Raw genomic sequence first — 16,703 nt, 5'->3', positions numbered from 1 at the left:
TGAGCTTGGATCGAGGTAAGTGGCTTGCCTAACCTTGTGTGGGGGAAATCCCCTTAGGATTTGGTACTGTTATGATACTTCTATGATATGTGAATGTTGTGCATGCGAGGTGACAAGTGCGTACATGGGCTAATTTTTACAAAACCTGGTTTTTACTGAGCACTAACCTATTACATCTTAATTGAGTTAACCAGCATGTGTAGTTATCCTGTTAGCCTAATATCGCATGTCTACGTGTCTTAATTGCTTATTTGAAACTTGTACATCATGCTTAGTTGATTTCTTGTTTTTCCTAGACTTGTATTTAGTCATAAAATGTAGGATTTCTTGCTGTAATTCTTGTTTCCATCGATTTCGAGCTGTGTGTTTAATTTTGGGTCTACGAGGAGGTACCTCGGGTGATCCCCTATCACATATTTACTTTTGGGACTACGAGACGGTACCTCGGGATATCCCTTACATATTTACTTTTAGGACTACGAGGTAGTACCTCGAGAGATCCCCCTGCATATTTACTTTTGGGACTACAAGGAGGTACATCGGGAGATCCCCTGTTGAGAATTTACTTTTGGGACTACGAGACGCTATCTCGGGGGTGCCCCCATTATTTATCCCTACGTGCTATGCTGTTATCTTTCTGTAGTTTCTCCTCGTTAAATTTCTACTCTCTTGTTACATTGCTATATTTTTCTGCCTTAAATTATTATATACCAGTAGGGCCCTGACCTGACCTCGTCACTACTCTACCGAGGTTAGGCTTGGTACTTACTAGGTACCATTGTGGTGTACTCATGCTACTCTTCTGCACATATTTTGTGCGTAAATCTAGGTACCCACTATTAGTTGCGTACTTGCTGCTACTTCGGAGACTTCAAGGTATATCTGCTAGCATCCGCAGACATCGGAGTCCCCCTCTATCCCTTTCATATTGTTCCTCCTTTATTTCTTCTAGTTACTGATGTATAGAAATAGTTAGGCAAATTCTTAGAGCTTGTGACTTATGATTACCGGGTTTTGGGAATATTGTTATACTCGAGTTGTTGGTTACTTGTACAAGCCGAGCGACATTTTTACATTATATAGTTATCTGACGAAAATTAGTTGTTGATTCTGTCTTTGTTTTTGATTTTTTGGCAATTGTTAGGCTTACCTAGTCATAGAGACTAGGTGACGCCACGACGTCTTACGGAGGGAGAATTGGGTCGAGACAAGTTGGTATCAGAGCTCTAGGTTTATAGGTTTTATGAGTCACAAGCAGTCTTAGTAGAGTCTCGTAGATCGGTGCAGAGACGTCTGTACTTATCGTCGGGAGGCTATGGAACTGTTCGGAAAAAAATCACTTCTTTGATTCCATGTCGTCTGAAATTTTGACTTTTGGAATTCTAAACTTCTGTCTTCTATTCTCTCACAGATGGTGAGGACACTTACATGCGGATTAGATGACCAGGCACCCGCGGCCCCTACTAGAGCAGCGAGAGGCCGGGGCCTGGGTAGAGGCCGAGGACGTCCATGTGGTGCAGCTAGAGCACCCACACGTGCTGCTAAAGAGGAGCCACAAGCAGCCCCAGTTGGAGCACAGGCACCTGAGACGCCTGTTACTGCACCAGCTCTTCAGGAGACCCTAGCACAGTTTTTGAGCATGTTCGGTACTCTAGCTCAGGCAGGGTTGATTCCACTTGCTCCTGCTACATCTCAGGCCGGGGGAGGAGCATAGACTCCCACCGCCGCCCGTACCACAGAGCAGGGGGTTCAGGTCGACCAGGTTCGAGATATCATATCGATGCAGCCGATAGCTCCAGTTCAGTCTGAGGTTAGGGCAGCAGTTTCTGAGGTGGAGTAGGTAAGGCTTGAGAGGTACAAAAAGTACCACCCTCCTACTTTCAGTGGCTTGGTGTCAGAGGATGCCTAAGGTTTTCTTAAGGAGTGTCACCGTATCCTCCGAACCATAGGTGTAGCAGAGTCGAGTAGGGTTTCTTTCACTACGTTCCAGCTTAAAGGAGCGGCCTATCAGTGATGGTGTGCTTATGAGTTAGGTAGTCCGGATGAGGAAACTTCACTCACATGGACTTAGTTCTCGGATATGTTCTTGAGGGAGTATGCTCTCCAGAGCCTTAGAGATGCATGGCGCGTAGAGTTTGAGTAGTTGCGCCTGGGTTCTATGACTATGTAAGAGTATGCAGATCGCTTAAGTGATTTGGCTAGGCATGCACCAGCCTTGGTTGCTACAGTTCGAGATAGGGTCCATCGGTTTATCTAGGGGCTCAACCCCAGTATGAGGCTTAGCATGGACCGGGAGTTGGAGATGGATATTGCATACCAACAAGTTATGGGGATTACTCAGATATTGGAAGGTATGCTTGCTCGGGAGAGAGGAGAGGGAGGCCAAGAGGTCTCAAGAGTCTGGCACTTATAGTGGTGCTCGTGCCCCAACTGTAGTTCATCATCGTAGGGGCTATGTGAGTCGCCCTGTTCATTCAGCACTTCTAGCTGCCAGTGGTATTCTGGCTACTCCTAGGCCCCAAGAGCCTTATTATGCACCGCTAGTGTCTAGTGTACCTCCTGCATGGGGTGCTTTCAGTGGTCAGTACAGCAGACCTGGCTCGAGCTAGACACAATAGCCACGCCCTACGAGAGCTTGTTTTGAGTGTGGCAACACTCGCCATATGGTGAGAGATTGCCCCAGATTTAGGAGAGGTGCACCTTCACAGACTTCTCAAGCACCGCGTGCTCCACCGGGTCCCCAGGCTATGATTACAGCACTAGCTACCACTCCACTTGCTCAGCTAGCTCGAGGTGGAGGTCGGGCAGGTTGAGGTCGCCCTAGAGAGAAGGCCAGGCCAGATATTATGCTTTTCCTGCTCGTACAGAGGTAGTTTCTTCCGACTCTGTAATTACAAGTATTGTTTCAATCTGTCATATAGATGCGTCAGTTTTATTTGATCCATGCTCCATTTATTCCTATGTGTCCTCTTTTTTTGCTCCGTATTTGGGAGTATCCTGTGATTTTTTGAGTTCTCCTATTTATGTGTCTACACCCGTGGGAGATTCTATAGTTGTTGACTGCGTATATCAGTAGTGTTTGGTTGTTTCCAATGGTTTTGAGACCAGAACCGATTTATTATTGCTCAGTATGGTAGATTTTGATATTATTTTGGTCATTGACTGGTTGTCGCCCCATTATGCTATTCTTGATTGTCATGCCAAAACTGTGACACTGGTTATGCCAGGATTACCGTGGTTAGAGTGGAGAGGTACCTTAGATTATACTCCTAGCGGAGTTATTTCATTTCTTAAAGCTCAACGAATGGTTGAGAAGGGATGTGACACGTATCTAGCTTGTGTGAGAGATGTCAGTATTGATACCCCTACAGTTGAGTCAGTTCTGGTAGTTAGGGATTTTCCCGATGTATTGCCAGTTAATCTTCCAAGCATGCCTCCCGATAGGGATATCGACTTTGGTATTGATTTGTTGTCGGGCACTCAGCCCATCTCTATTCCTCCATATTCTATGGCTCCTCCTAAGTTGAAGGAGCAGTTACAGGAGTTGCTTGATAAGGGCTTTATTAGGCCCAGTGTGTCACCTTAGGGTGATCCGGTCTTGTTTGTGAAGAGAAGGATAGTTCTATGCGTATGTGTATTGATTATCACCAGTTGAACAAAGTTACAGTGAAGAACATGTATCCATTGCCTCGTATTGATGACCAATTTGATCAGTTATAAGGTGCCAGAGTGTTTTCCAAGATTAAATTGCATTTAGGCTATCATCAGTTGAATATTAGGGATCCAGATATCCTGAAGACCGCTTTCAGGACTCGGTATGGTCACTACAGGTTCCTTGTGATGTCATTTGGACTGACCAACGCCCCAACAACATTAATGCACTTGATGCACAATATATTCCGTCCCTACCTTGACTCATTCATCATTGTGTTTATTGACGACATTCTAGTGTACTTACGGAGTCGAGAGGATCATGAGCAGCACCCGAGGACTGTGCTTCAGACCTTGAGGGAAAAGAAGTTATATGCAAAATTCTCAAAGTGTGAGTTCTTGCTAAATTCAGTGGCATTTTTGGGTTAGGTAGTGTCGATTGAAGGGATCAAGGTGGATCCGAAGAAGGTTGATGTAGTGTAGAGTTGGCCCAGACCATCCTTAGCTACAGAGATCCGGAGTTTTCTTTGTTTGGCGGGGTTCTACCATCAATTTGTAGAGGGTTTCTCATCTATTGCAGCACCTATGACCAGGCTGACCCAGAAGGGTGCTCCATTCAGGTGGACAGAGGAGTGTGAGGAGAGCTTTCAAAAACTCAAGATAGCTTTGACTATAACTCCAGTATTGGTATTGCCTACAGGTTCGGGGTCTTATACTATGTATTGTGATGCGTCGTGGATTGGTCTCGGCGCGGTGTTGATGCAGGATGGTAGGGTGATTTCCTATGCGTCTAGACAACTGAAGGTACATGAAAAGAACTATCCTATCCACGACCTTGAGTTAGCAGCTATTGTTCATGCCTTAAAGATTTGGCGGCACTATTTGTACCGTGTTCTTTATGAGATCTACACCGATCATCGGAGTTTGCAGCATCTGTTCAAACAGAAGGATCTTAACCTGCGTCAATGACGGTGGTTAGAGCAACTTAAGGATTGTGATGTTTGTGGCAGATGCCTTGAGTCACAGGGCGGAGAGTTTGGAGAGCCAAGCATATCTACCAGCAACAGAGAGGCCATTGGCATTGGATGTTTAGCCTGACCAACCAGTTTGTTAGATTGGATAATTCTGAGCTGAGTCGAGTTTTGGATAGTGTGGTTTCTCAGTCTTCTCTTTATGATCGTATCAAGGAGGTCACTATTGGAGATGATGGTGCATTGAGGATGTAGGGCAGACTATGTGTGCCCAATGTATATGGGTTTCATGAGTTGATTCGCTAAGACGCTCACAGTTCGCGGTACTCCATTCATTCGGGAGCCGCGAAGATGCATCGGGACTTGCGGCAGCATTATTTGTGGAGGAGAATGTAGAAGGACATAGTAAAGTATGTAGCTTGGTGTCTAAATTGACACCGGGTGAAGTATGAGCATCAACAGCCTGGTGGTTTGCTTCAGAAGCTAGGTATTCCGGAGTGGAAATGGGAGCGGATCACTATGGATTTCATTGTTGGGCTTTCACGGACTTAGAGGAAGTTCGATGCAGTTTGGGTGATTGTGGATAGGCTGACCAAGTCAGCTCATTTCATTCCTATGATGACTGCTTATTATTCCGAGCAGTTTGCTCGAGTGTATATCCGCGAGATTTTCAGGCTTCATGGTATGCCGATATCTATCATCTTTGACCGGGGTATACAGTTCACATCGCAGTTCTGGAGGGCCGTACAGCATGAGTTAGGTACTCAGATTGAGCTGAGCACAACATTTCACCCTCAGACGGACGGACAGTCCAAGCGCACTATTTAGATACTGGAGGATATGCTCTGTGCATGTGTGATGGAGTTTGGGGGTTTTTGTGACCAGTTCTTGCCACTTGCAGAGTTTGCCTACAATAATAGTTATTAGTCAAGCATTCAGATGGAACCCTATGAGGCTCTGTATGGTAGGCGGTGTCGGTCTCCAGTGGGTTGGTTCGAGCGAAGCGAGGCTAGGCTATTGGTACATACTTGGTTTAGGATGCTTTGGAGAAGGTTAAGTTGATTCAGGATCGACTTCGCACAGCCCAGTCCAGACAGAAGAGTTGTGCGGATCGAAATTTTTGTGATGTTGCATTCATGGTTGGAGAGTGGGTCTTTCTCCGGGTTTCTCCCATGAAGGGTATCATGAGGTTCGGAAAGAAGGGTAAGCTGAGAAAAAGGTTTATTAGCCCGTTCGAGGTGTTGCGGCGAGTTGGGGAGATTGCTTATGCGTTTGCCTTGCCTCCCAATCTAGCAGGAGTTCATCCAGTATTACATGTTTTCGTGATACAGAAGTATCACGACGATCTATCTCATGTGTTGGATTTCAGCACAGTCCAGTTGGAAAAGGATTATCTTATGTTGAGGAGCCGATGGCTATTTTGGACAGAAAGGTCCAAAAGCTAAGGTCAAAGAACATTGCTTCAGTGAAGGTTCAGTGGAGGGGTCAGTCGGTCGAGGAGGCTACTTGGGAGACCGAGCATGATATGCGCCGCCGTTATCTTCATCTTTTCACCACTTCAGGTATGTCTCAATCCTCGTTCGAGGACAAATGATTGTTTTAAGGGGGGATGAGGCATGTAACGACCTGGCTAGTCGTTTTGAGAGTATTACCCCCGATCCCCTATTTACTGCTTTCCCCGTATCATTTTATGCTTATGCGACTTGCCGGGAGGTTTTGTTTTTGGTTTCAGAGTGATTTGCGACACTTAGTCTCTAAAATGGAAGCTTAAGTTCTAGATTTTTGACCGTAGTTGGAACTGTATGAAGACGACTTCGAAATGGACTTAGGAGCGTATCCGGATTGTGAATTGGAGATGTGTAGCTGAATTAGGCTTGAAATGACAAAAGTTGAATTTTTGGAAAGTTTGACCGGAAGTGGACCTTTTGATATTGGGTCAATTGGAGTAGGACCGTAGTGTCAATTATGATATGTGTGCAAAATTTGGGGTCAATTGAAGGTGATTTGATAGGTTTCAGCATCGGTTGTACAAGTTTGAAGTTTCAAAGTTCATTAAGTTTGGATTGGAGTGCAATTCGTATTTTTAGCGTTGTTTGATATGACTTGAAGGCTCGACTAAGTTTGTATGATGTTTTAGGACTTGTTTGTAGGTTTGGTTGAGGTCCTGGGGGCCTCGGGTGGATTCCGGATGGTTAACGGACTAGAATTGGAGTTGGTGTTATAGCTGAAGCATCAGAATTTGCTGGTATCTCGGTTACTTCTACGCATTCGCGAAGGTTCTCTCACGTTTGCGTAGAAGAAGTTTGAGTGCTGCTGGAATTTGGCCTTCGCGTTCGCGACGTAGGTCTCGTGTTCGCGAAGCTCTAAGGTATTCGGTTTACGCGTTCCTGATAGGGACCTCGCGTTCGCGTAGAGAAATTGGTCTGTTGGGTCATCAGGCATTTAGCCTACGCTTTCGCGATGAGGGTCCCGCGTTCGCGAAGGGTCAGGTTGTGTAAGCTCCGCGTTCGCGAGAGGTCACTCGCATTCGCGAAGGAGGATTTTTGGCTGTAGAGTTTCTGGTGCTTCGCGAACATGAGGAATCTTCCGCGTTCGCGATGAAGAAAAGACCTGGGCAAATATAAGCATTTCAAATCGAGGGTTTTGCCGTTTTCATCATAACTTGAGATAGAGAGCTCATATTTAGTCGAGATTTTGAGAGATTTTTAGAAGCCTCATTTTTTGTTATATCCCACTAAACTATCATTAATTTTATCATTGAATTAAGATTTTGGGTTGAGAAATTTGGAAAAAAGGTAGGAAAAGTTCTTCAACCGAATTTTGGGATTTTGATTGAGATTTTGGTGTCGTATTTGAGTAATTTTGGTATGGGTGGACTCGTGGTTGAATGGGTATTCGTATTTTGTTACTTTTATCCGATTCTGAGACGTGGGTCCGAGTCGACCTTTTGGGGCGATTTTCGAAATTCTTGTTAAACTTTTGATTTCATTAATTAGATTAGTTTATTATAGTTGTATTTATAGTATGTGATTATTTTTGGCAAGATTTGGGCCATTCGGAGTCGAAAAGTCGAGGAAAATGCATTCTTACTGATTGATTGAGCTTGATTAGAGGTAAGTGTCTTGCCTAACCTTGTGTGGGGGAAATCCCCTTAGGATTTGGTACTGTTGTGATACTTCTATGATATGTGAGTGCCATGAACGCGAGGTCACGAGTGCGTACACAGGCTAATTGTTATAAAATCTGGTTTTACTGAGCAATAACATGTTACATCTTAATTGAGTTATACCAGCATGTGTAGTTATCCTGTTAGCCTAATATTGCATGTCTACGTTTCTTAATTTCTTATTTTAAACCTGTACAACATGCTTAGTTGATTTCCTATTTTTCCTTTACTTGTATTTAGTCATAAACTGTAGGATTTCTTGCTGTAATAGTTGTTTCCATCGATTTCGAGCTGTGTTTTTAATTTTGGGACTACGAGGTGGTACCTCGGGAGATCCTCTGTCGCATATTTACTTTTGGGACTACGAGCGGTACCTCCGGAGATCCCCCTGCATATTTACTTTTGGGACTACGAGGTGGTACCTCGGGAGATCCCCTGTTAAGCATTTACTTTTGGGACTACGAGACAGTATCTCGGGAGTGTCCCCATTGTTTATACCTATATGTTGTGCTGTTATCTTTATGTAGTTTCTCCTCGTTAAATTTCCACTCTCTTGTTACATTGCTATATTTTTCTGCCTTAAATTATTATATACCTGTAGGGCCCTGACCTGACCTCGTCACTACTCTACCGAGGTTAGTCTTGGAACTCACTGGGTACCGTTTTAGTGTACTCATGCTACTCTTATGCACATGTTTTGTGTGCAGATACAGGTACCTCCCACTAGCCCCGCTATTAGTCGCGTACTTGCTGCTGCTCTGGAGACTTCAAGGTATATCTGACAGCGTCCGCAGACCTCGGAGTCCCCCTCTATCCCTTTCATGTTGTTCCTCCTTTATTTCTTCTAGTTACTTATGTATAGAAACAGTTAGACAAATTCTCAAAGCTTGTGACTTGTGATTATCTGGTTTTGGAAATATTGTTATACTCGAGCTGTTGGTTTTTTGTTCATGCCGAGCGGCGTTTTTCCGTTATATAGTTATCTGACAAAAAATAGTTGTTGATTCTGTCTTTAATTTCGATTGTTCCGCTATTGTTAGGCTTACCTAGTCGTAGAGACTAGGTGCCGTCACGACGTCTTACGGAGGGAGAATTGGGCCGTGACAAAAACATATTAGTATGGTCTGAGACTTGCTTACTAACACATCTAGTTAGAATCTCTCCATTTTTTGCTAATGTGTGATTTATTTCGAGTGTTTTATATGCTCCCTTATAGACTCAATTTCCTTCTTGAGGTTGGCTTTCTATCATCTCAAATATATGAGATCATCTAAACTTAGTTGAGGTTTGGATCACCATTTGTTTTTTTCCAATGTGGGCTTGCCAAAACTTAATAAACGTTGAGGTTAGTCCTACCATTACCTAAGGTTGCTGGCTCGAATGTATTTGATACCATATGTAATATTTTTTACATTAAAAGCCAAAGTTTATCAATTTATTAATTTTAGTCTATATACAATGTAAAACGGTATAGAATGTAGTTCATGAAGTTTTGGTACTTAATTCCATAAGAGGTGTTCTATCTTTAAAAATGTTTGTATTATTTTAGAATGTACCTAGACACAAGAGGGGAAAGAATTGTATCATACCCAATTTTCGCGAGTCAAAGAACCTGAACTATTTTGACACAAAATTGAAAGTGAATTGTGGAAATATAAACAATACAATAATATTTATGTGGAAATCCTCCTTGCTCAAGGGAGTAAAAACCACGACATACTCTCGTAGGATTTGCTTTCAAAACTTCACTAACTTTAAAAAATGATTTTACGTTAAAACTCAATAACCAAAGGGACTAACTCTAGTACTTTACCCCTACAATCAACCCAATTGTATCTAAGCTTTATGTTACAACTCTATAACGAAGAAAGCTAATTCTAGTACCCTTTCCCTACAATCAACTTAATTGTAGCTACCCCTTTCTAAACTTACTCTAGCTAAGACAAAAAAAATCTTCAGAATTATTCTCCGATGTTTGCAATTCTTCAAAAGAAAAATAGGTTACAATTTAAGAACAATTAACTCAACCTAAATAACTAAAGAACTCCAACAGTTTCATCTTCAGGACCTGGCTCTTCAGTTGAGTAGTTTGAATCCTTGAAAGTACCTTCTTTCTATGAATGCTATTTTCTTTGGATGATTCTCTGTATTTGTGCGGCATAGACTTAGCTTCGATAGCAACAATGTGATGCTTTATATAGGCATGATGTTGGATGAAATCCTTCTCCAATTTATGCTCCAAACCTAAAAGAAATCGATTAAGGAAAACATTTCTTTTATGATTTGGTTTCCTTGTTTCCAACTCCTCAAACCTTTTCCTTTAATACAAGTATTTCCATAATTATTGAATTTTTTTCAAACACGAATTCCTCCAATTAATATTTTCCTTGTAGCTCACATATTTAGTTCTTCAAGGAATCCGACTTGCATTAGGATTTGGCTTTTATTAGAAAACTCATTTATACATTTTTCCTTTCTATGCTAGTATTCCAATAATTAATGAATCCTTGTTGACCACGAATTCCTTCAATTATTGTCATACTTTTAGCTCACGAAAAAATTCTCTCAAGGAATCCAATTTGTAACAGAATTCCAGCGTCTTCAAGGGATCTAGTTCTTTTGATATCTGCTTTGACCATCTGCAACCCAGTATACCAGCATAACAAATATCTTCAAAAGATTTGGTTCATTGTCAGTTGTTGGTTAATCATCAAAATCACTTTTAAGCACTTATTCTTCAGACATCTGCTTCAAGGGATCTGGTTCTTTGTCAACTATTTCTTAATCATCAAAACTAAATTAAGCTCACCTCAATACATTTTCCCTTTTTGATGATGACAAATACATGTACAATTCAATTTAATCTTCAAACACAATCATGTGTAGTCTTCAGCTTAAGAACCATATTATTCAATTGAACATGCTTGACCAGTAGCTCTAGGGACTCACCTTCCATTCATCGCAACCTTGTAGATGGCTAGACATAAGACCAGATTAGTTCAATATCTTTTCTGCAAATATTTATTTAGAACACAATCAACATTATGACAATATACGCATAGAGACCAGGTTCATTGATTAGTATATGTGCACATCCTTAACTTCTCCTTTTTGGCATCATCGTAAACCAAAACGTTAGAAGAGTCAAAAGTGAGATTTAAACAATATCAAACTCATAACCACTCGAGCTACACTAATATGCACATAAGTTGAGAACTCAAATGTTAATCTCATGATATTACCCATCTTAAGAGACTCATCAAACCAAGAATATGAAAATTCATATATGTACCATATTAAGCCTCTTAGGCCCATATCAACATAAGTAACAAGAAACAACTTCAAATTCCACCAAAAATAAAAGTTAAACTAGTAGAATACAAAGATAACAATTCAAAATAGGACTTGACTAAAAAAGGATTGAGTTTGGACTTGACTGGGAAAGGCTAAGGACCAGGTTCATTGATTGAAAGAGGACTTCTTCTGCACAACCTCCAGAAACGTAGATATCCCACTCGAATCTCGCCTTCTTTCTTATGTGATTCAGCATAATGCCTCCCTGCCTGTTGGTTTAGCTTCCCTATTCACAAACATGATGGGTAACTCTACCTCATTGTGTTTTTAGTTTTTTTTATTCCTTTTTCAACTGGTCCTTGATTTATCAAGATTATTCTTTTGTTTTCTTTTGAAGACTAGGAACTGTTCTTTTTCACCTTATTCATTTATTTCAAGATATATAGGCGAACAACATTAGGTTCATCCATTTGCTTTCTATTTTCTGTTCTTATTTTCTTTAGCAGCCAAAATACCATCACCAATAGACCTTTTGTAACTATTCTGCTCTTATAGATAGAGGCATATCATAAATGTCATCTTCTTTGTTCAATTCTTTTTCCTCTTCTATCTCTCTTTTATAAACCTTTACAATTTTAGTCCAACTGATCGAAGGAATCAGATTCATCGTTGGATTGCTTTTCTCTGTCAGCTTTAATTTTACCAGCACTCTTGTTACCAACACTCTCTCAAATCCTAGACTACCAGGCTCGTCATCTCTGGCTTCTTCAATCATTCTCTCAAACTCACTTTTTGCACGCTCACTAGTACTAGAAGAACATGGTTCATTGGTAGGAGCTCCTGGGCACCTTCTCCCTTATTGCTAGCTCTCTTTTTTTCTCGGTTCTTTCTTTTTATCCACCTTTACTATTTTTTCACTAAAGTCACTCGCATCATATTGAACAACTAGATGTTTTCTTCAAAAGCATATCCACAAGGCACAATATCACGACCCGGAATCCCAACCTCGGGGTCGTGATGGCGCTTAACGTCAACTTGCTAGGCAAGACGACGTGAAATAGATAATTAATCAAATTTTAACAGTTGAAAATAAAATAATAACAGTAAATAAGAAATAAATACCAAATCTAATATAGTGCGAATATAAATCACGTAATACTAACTACTCCCAGAAATCTGAAGTCACGAGTACACGAGAAACTAAAAGTCTACAAAAAGAAAGTCTGAAATAAATACAAATGTTCGAAATAGATAAACAATAAAAAGTGAGAAATGGAAGGGGACTTCAAGGCCTGCGGATGCCAGTAGATCTACCTCGAGTCTTTAAATGAAATGATCTAAGCTGACGCACCTCAAACATCACTAGGACCAATACCAGTCTCTGCACAAGAAGTGTAGAAGTATAGTATGAGTACAACCGATCTAATTTACTCCGTAAGTGTCGAGCCTAACCTCGACTAGGTAGTGACGAGGCTATGACAAGTCACCTACGTAAATAAACATTTACAAGTGTATATAAAGCAACAATAATAACAAAGAATTATAAAATACTAACTGGGAGGGGACATGCGAAAAGGGAAAGATATTGTAAATACGACAAGTATGAAATCACGAAATAACCAAGTAAATCACCAAAACCGAAAGTCAGTTAAATCAATGATATGAAAATGGCACGGTATCACCCTTTGTGCTTTTACTCTTGTTCTCACCATGGAATAATATGAATATAATGGCACGTCATCACCCTTTGTGCTTTTACTCTCGTCCTCAGAATTTAATAATATAAATTAGAATAATAAACACTACGAGGAATAATTTAACTTCAAATATGGTGTCGTGATATTAAATAAAGTAAAATAAAGGATAGGTTGTGCAATTAGAGTATCAGATGGGTTTAGTTTAGAAATTAATAAGATAAAGTAAAAATATCGTATTTAAACAAAATAAAACCTTAGTTAAATTAACCGGTTATATATAGAATTTGTTAGAAATAAAATGTGATAATAATTTTAATTAAAGTAAACATCAATAGGGTGATGAGTAAAATTTGAGAATCCAATTAAAGTAAAAAAATATGATAACCATATAAAAATAGTAAGTCACCTTTTAAGAGACACATAGAATAAGACATGCTAATAATTCTTTTATTAAAAACGGTTATGTTACCAACAACTCAACAAAATATGAGACAATGACCCTACGCAAGTAAATTCACCTTGACATTCAATTTACCAAGTAATAACGGAGGCACATATTGGCACATTAGAGTAACACAGCAAACCACGTAGAATGCATGACTCGCACAAGAAGTCACTATCGTCCCAATACTGGATTAACAACGGTCAACCAAATATGATCAAATACCAGTGAAATGATTTAAGGTAAAATAAATAACCGTCCAACCGATAAACAATTCCAACATAGATCGCACCATTTGAATAACAATTTAGGATAACTTTACTGTCGCAACAATTACAACATATCAATCCATTGCTGTGTGTAACCTGATCCCATACAATAATAATAATATATATTACGGCGTGCAAATCGTTCCCACACAACAACAGAATATCCATTGCGGCGTCCAACCCGATCACACCTATATCATATCATCCGTCCATATCGCTCCATATCATATCATATCTTTTTATATCATTTCAATACTGTTGCGGCATGCAACCTGATCCCAAAATAGTAGGCATTACACAAACGACTACAATCAACTACAACATATCATAAAAACCAAACGCAATTATGAATCTACACAAGAAGTCACAAACAGATGATAAAGTTACACGATGTTATGACCCAATATGTCATCTTATGTTTTAGAACTTAATTTTGTACTTTTAAGCCTCAAATACCTGATTTAGCCCTCCTCAGTTTGCGTGCGCAGTCTAGGTATTTTTCAGAAATGCTTTTATGTTAAAAACTGATAAAAATATGAAATCTCTACCTTAAAAGCAATGTGAGTTGATTTTGATCAATATTTTAAGAAAATAGACTCAGATTCATGATTTGAGGGTCCTGAACGGTCCATATCGTAATTTGGGACTTGGGCGTATGCCCAGAATTGAATTCGGAAGTCCCTAACTCGAGTTATCGCATTTTGTTGAAATTTGAAAGTTTAAAGGCTTAATGAATCTAAAGTTTGATCGATATTTGAAATTATTGATACTAGGTCCGTATTTTAGTTTCGGAACTCGGTATAGGTTCGTTTCTATATTTATGACTTGTCTGTCAAATTTGGGGAGAAACGGAGTATGTCTGACTTGATTCGGACGTAGAGTTGTTATTATAGCAATTTTAAAGTTTTCTTGAAATGTTTCTTTAATTTGGTGTCTGATTCGTAGTTCTAGGCGTTATTTTGGTGATTTGATCATGCGAGCGAGTTCGTATGATATTTTTAGACTTGTGTGCATAGTTGGTGTAGAGCCCCGAGGGCTCAGGTGAGTTTCGGATAGGCTACAAAGTGAATTGGACTTAAAACATTTGTTGGTGTCTGTAATTTCTTGGAACTGGCCTCTGATAGTACGCATTTGCGAACATTTCCACCTTCTGTAATGCTCGCATTTGCGAACCATTTCTTCGCATTTGCGAAGTGTTCCTGGGTCAGCCTAGGTTCGCATTTGCGATCATGAAGTCGCATTTGCAGAAGGCTAGTGTTCGCAATTGCGAACAATTGCGAACTCCAGGTCGTAAATGCGACATCTGCAACTGATCAAACATGACTTAAACGGGATTTTTGGTTCATTCTTCAAATTTTCAAAACCTAAAACCTTACAGGCGATTTTTCGTAGACTCTTTCTTCCCCAAATCATTGGTAAGTTATTGTAACCTATTTCCTTTCTAAGTTTCACTACTTTTTCATTAGATTTCAACCTAAAATCTAGTATTTTCATGGTGAAAATTGGGGGTTTGAGTAGAAATAGGGATTTTTATAAAATGGGAATTTAGACATGAAATTGTGGTCGGATTCCAAAACAAATCACATAACTGGGCTTGGGGGCGAACGGATAATCGGGTTTCGGTCCGAATTCCGGGTTTGGACCAAGCAGTCCCGGGAGTTGACTTTTTTCAATAATGACCTAAATTGAACCCTTTGCAATCGTGGGTAGTTCCTAAGGCTTAATTGGAATCGTTTGGTTGGTAATTTTCTAGATTCTATTAGTTCGAAGGCTTGTTTGAAAGGCAAAGCTGTGATTGAGCTTTGAGTGGACCTTTGGAGCGAGGCAAGTGTCTTTGATATGTTTTGAGACTTGTTGGTATGTTCGGTCGGGGTCCCGAGGGGCTCAGGTGAGTTACGGGGTGGTTTCAGACCATTTCTAGGCCATTTTTACTTGCTGGTTTTTGACTACAACAGTGTGCTATGCGATTGCGGGTAATTGGCTGAAATCTCGATGAGTAAAATGGGAGAAATTGGCCAGTGATTTGCGATCACGGATGACCTTTCGCGATCGCGTAGAAAAAACTTTCTGTTGCACTGACCCTACTTTGGAAGCTTATATCTTGCAATCTATAAAGAATTTGGAGATGATCCAAAAATGAATATTGTAGATGTTGGTGTCTAGTTGTCAAAAAGTTAAACCATTTTTATTGGGATTTGGTACGAAAAGCTATGACCATTATACTAGAGGTTGTCCGGAAGAGTTGGAGAAGACTGTTGGAGAAAAAATATTGTTCTTCGCATTCGTGGGAGAATGGCCACGACCGCATAGAGTAAAACAATGCTAGAAATATTCTGTGCTTCGCGATCACGGTAGTTTGGCCGAGATTGCATTGGGTAAATGACTGGGCAGCAGATTTAAGTTATGAAAATAGTCCCATTTTCCATTCTCAACAATTTGGAGCTCGGGAAAGGGCGATATTTGAGAGATTTTCAAGGAAAAACATTGGGGTAAGTGTTTCTTATCATATATTGATTATATTTCATGATTTCATACTTAATTACATCATGAATCCGTGAATTAATGGAAAAAAAGTCAGATTTTTATAAAATCTTTCAAAAATGTAAAATGAAGATTTGAAAGGCAATCTGATGTCGGAAATTGATAATTTTTGTATGGTTGGATTCGTCTCGGAATGGATGTTCAAATTTCGTGAGTTTTTTCAAGATTCAATATGTGGGTCCCACTGTTGAATTTTGAGATGAATTTTGAATTTTTATTCGGAAGATTAGTAATTTCATATGGAATTAATTCCTACGATTCGTGTTGAGTATATTGAATTGTTTGTGACTAGATTTGAAGCTTCCGGACACCAATTCGTGAGGCAAAGGTTTATTGTAATCTTGAATTTGGTTGTGAAGCGAGGTAAGTGTCGTGATTAACCTTGACTTGAGGGAATAGAACCCTTGAATTATTTCCTACGTGAATTTCATATGTAACGACGTATAGGCGAGGTGACGAGTGCCTATACATCGTCAAATTGATTTTATGCATATTTATCTGAAAATCATAAATTATTTTAAATCATGAATTAATTGTTGTATTAATTATTTATCTCATATTCCTTGTCCAATATTATGTGTTAAATTCGTGCTATAATTGCTACATGCCTATTTGACTTATGTGTCTTAATTTCTACTTGACATTTAGCATATTAAATATTAAATTGCCTAT

This window comes from Nicotiana tomentosiformis, chromosome 3, assembly GCF_000390325.3.
Source record: "Nicotiana tomentosiformis chromosome 3, ASM39032v3, whole genome shotgun sequence".
Taxonomy (NCBI): Eukaryota; Viridiplantae; Streptophyta; class Magnoliopsida; order Solanales; family Solanaceae; genus Nicotiana; species Nicotiana tomentosiformis.
Note: the sequence above shows the minus strand (reverse complement) of the source record.